This window comes from Bison bison, unplaced genomic scaffold (assembly GCF_000754665.1).
Source record: "Bison bison bison isolate TAMUID 2011002044 unplaced genomic scaffold, Bison_UMD1.0 scf7180017864108, whole genome shotgun sequence".
Classification (NCBI taxonomy): Eukaryota; Metazoa; Chordata; class Mammalia; order Artiodactyla; family Bovidae; genus Bison; species Bison bison.
In genome coordinates, this window is record NW_011494680.1 from 9,720,612 (window position 1) to 9,724,627 (window position 4,016).

Consider the following 4,016-nt stretch of genomic DNA (forward strand, 5'->3'; position numbering starts at 1 on the left):
GGGCCCTGGCACCAACAATTAAAAAATTCCCCAAGCGTTTCATAAACGCAGATCGAGGCTGGGACCCTTGGAGAGAACACGGGGGAGGCAGATGCCGGGTCCGTGCGGAGAAGGAACCAGGTACTGTCCTGTGGCCTGCAGTGTGGAGCAGAGAGGCGAGAACTGGGCTGTGTTTGGCTGCTCAGATTCCGGCCTGGGCCTTGGCATGTGGGCGTGGCACAGCTCGGGAAGCTGGTGGTTGCAGAGCTGGCAGGGGGCCTGGAGAAGTCCGAGAAGTTAACAAACGCTGACCCCTGTTTATTGCTGACCCCTGTTTATTGAACATCTTCTCTGTGTACAAAGATCCAGAGACATAGCAATGCTACATATGTTGGGAAGAAATAAGAGATAATAATCAGCGAATAACCTTGGCTCATCATTTACTAGGTCACCAGTGAAATGAGTAGGGGTGTGGAGTTTCATGAATGGCATGAGAAGGAATATCAGATTATAGGGTGCTAAAGGAAGAACTGGGAGTCAGGACAAGATTGCGTTTGGAGTTTACTGAGGGTTAAGTGGGACACCCAGGAGTGCCCAAGGTGCACAGGAGAGCTGCTTAGCCAACATGTATCTGGGACAAACCTGGCAGTGTGATTAACTCAAGTCCGTGTGCTGGGTGCACGGTGAGGCCAGACACACTGGCATGTTGGAGTCTGGAGCAGAGAAGTGTTTACTGCAGGGCCCTGCGAGGAGATAAGGAGGCTCATGCCCTGAAATGTTCCAGCAGCTGGAAGGGTTTTGGCAAAAATTTTCTTTTAATATATATAATTATATTTCTTAATATTTAATTGGTTGATGGTTGCTTTACAATATTGGCTTGATTTCTGTCATGCATCTGTTGAGGGAATTTGTAATTTCTTTGGTTCTGTCTCACTGACATGACAGACGGACTGGTGTTATTGCCCTCGGAGGGACCAGGGTCACTGTTGTACCCACGCGTTCTGGGAAACAAACTCACTCAGAAGGACGATGCAGATAGTGGAGTGCTGTTTATAACACCATTTACACCAGAGAGCCCAAGGCAGAATCTCCTCTTAGCCAAGGACCCCGACCAGTTTTTGTGAAAACCTTATATACCCTAAGTGTACGTGCCCAAACCCACCTCCCCAAATTCCCTGAAACTAGTCTGAACAATTGAAAAGAAAGACGTAATCAAAGTTAACCCGTGATTCATATGCCTTAAGCCTAGGTAGTTAACAGTGGACAATTATCAATAGGCCTGTGGTCATACTCCAATAAGCATAATAGAATGTATCATTCTATTCTGTTACACAGATAACTAGGGTATTCTTTTAGGCAATGGAGAGTCTAGGTAGGAGCCCTGGGGCTCTTCCTTCTGGGGGCCTGGTTTTCCAGCTGGTATGTCGTTTCCATAGATACTGGGCATATAGCTCAAAGTCCACATTCTGGCCAAGATGGAGTCCTGCTTTCAAGACAGAGCCTGTTCTGTCTATTTCTTCCTTCATTATGGCTGTGTGTTACAGCTCAGTTTTATTTGGAAAGCAAAGGGAACTATATCCTTGAGTCATGAGGGCGGGCCAACCCTAAAGATGTGAAAAGAAGCCAGACCAATTTTGGCTCCTCTTTTTATGTTTTTTCTCCTCCCCCTGAGCCTACCCTGTGTAAACTGGGCTAGCCAGGAGGGCTGTTTGTTTTACCTGAGGTTCTCACTCTGGTCCTTGGACCTTCCTTTGTTCTGTGTTCCTGGACTTTCCCCTTCTTTGTCTTTTAGCCACCGCCCTTCTGGACTCCTTTTTCCTATTCTACTACCTAACACATCAACATGAGTTAACCATAGGTGTACATATGTCCTCTCCCTCTTGAATCTCCCTCCCACCTCCCAGCCTTTCCCACCCCTCTAGGTTACTGCGGAGCCCCAATTTGAGTTTCCATTGGCTATCTATAAGGGCTGGTGGGGAGAGGGGTCCCAGGATGATCAGCTTGAGCACAATTCTCTGATGGGCTAATGGTGAGGTCACAGGGTCATGTCACAGAGGTTAGCGAGATCAGTCCTTGGGTTCCAGGAGGCCTGAGGCTTGTGTGCTCATGGTGGTTAGGTACTTAACATCTTCTATTTGGTGGGGATTTTCACAAATGCAAAACAGCTCAGAAAATTTGCATCCAATACTGTAGTCTGGGTCCTTCAGACGGAGCTACAGCAGAGGATATGGGGGAAGGCCTGTTCCAGGCAGGCTTCATAGGGTCCTGCTGGGTTACAATGTGGTGAGGAACTGCACATTTGTTCTTTATTTGGCTGTGAGAAGAGTCAGGCGGGTGGTTGAAACCTGGAGGAGTAGATGTAGGGGAGAGCCTTGAATGCCTTTTCAGCGCTTAGGGGGGAATGGTGTGTTCTGGAGGTGGTGAGGAGCTGTTCTATGTGAGGGTGCATAGGGCAGGTGTGTGTGTTGGTTTCATGTTGGCAGGCGTCACCCAAGGACATGTGCTGTAGGGGGCTCTATGTGGCTGGGGGAACCACAGAGCTTTTGGGGGGCAGTGAGACACAGTTAGGAAGTACACATGTGCAGGTGATAGAGACAGGCAGGGAGGGGTCCCAAGGGCATGGAAGGGGGGGGGTCCCCTCAGCCTGGATGAGGAGACGGAGTTGGCCAGAAGAGCCTTCCTAACTCAGAGACAGAACCCATCAAATGAGGAGCTGACTCAGTGGGGAGTGAGAGCGGCTGTTACCAAGTCCAAGCTTGCTCTGCTTACTGCATGGGAAGTCAGTGATTCTGAGACGAGGCATTGGGACTAGGAAGAGACTTTATATGGGAGCCAGTTGACTGAGAAGATGGTAGGCTAGTGCCTCAAAATAACCATCTTGTTGGGGCTTGGTTGTCAGGATTTTTATGGATCAGAGATGGAGGGGTGAGGAAACAAAGTAAAAAGACTATTCAGTCCTTGCCAATATCCCCTAGAATGGCAAGCTTCAGGCAGGGGAATGTGTTAGTTTCACTTCCTAACAGTCCTTCACAGGTGAGTGACTTAGGTTATCTCCCTGCCATTATGTATGCTTGCAGTGACAAAAGTGGCAAGATGAGGGTAAAGGTCATAGAAACAGATCCAACATAAATTCAAAATTAACCCTTCCGGCTTACAGACCAGGGCACAGAAAAGTTGGGTGATGGACTCCAGGTCACATAGCTGGCCTGCAAAAGTTCAGAGGTGGGGTGAAACCATTGGATGACATTTCAGAAGACTCTGAAGAGCCCTTGGTCCTCTATGTCTCAACACAGAAAAAATTTGGCAAGAGGCAAAGTGATAGATAAGAAGCAATTTATTAGAATAGGATGCTTGAGAGGCCTACAAGTAGGTGGAAGAAAAGGTATCAGGCTGAGAACTTACTGGGCTATAGTTCTATAATCAAAGGAAAAGGGACAGGGGGAGACTTTTTTGACTTTCTTGAATAGATGTCATGCTTCCATCATCAGCTTCTCCTCCGGGTTGGGCAGGGAAGATTTCTTGCACCTATGGTCAGGCTAGGGCTGCAAATGATTGTTTTTTAATGTGTGCAGGGAGCATGTCCTAGCTTACTGAGCTCACTGGGCAGGATGTGGGGCTCATGTCATCATCGTTTTATTGTTTGGAGGTACAGCCTGTGCTTCTGTGTCATGGTTTTGTTGCTAAGCAAGCCTGCTTGGTTTTGTTGTTAAACTAACCTGCTTTTGTTGAGTAATCATTAACTTAACGGTGTCTCCCGTATCTTTTCTACTGCCAATCCCCTAGTGGGATCACTTGTGTGTGTTAGTTGCTCAGTCGTGTCCAACTTTTTGCGACCCCACGGACTGTAGACTGCCAGGCTTCTCTGTCCATGGAATTCTCCAGTCAAGAAGACTGGAGGGGATTGCCATTCCCTTCTCCAGAGGAACTGCCCAACCCAGGGATCGAATCCTGGTCTCCTGTATCACAGGCAGATTCTTTACCATTTGAGCTACAGGGAAGTCCATAAGTGGGATCACTTACTTTGCCCCTTTACTCTG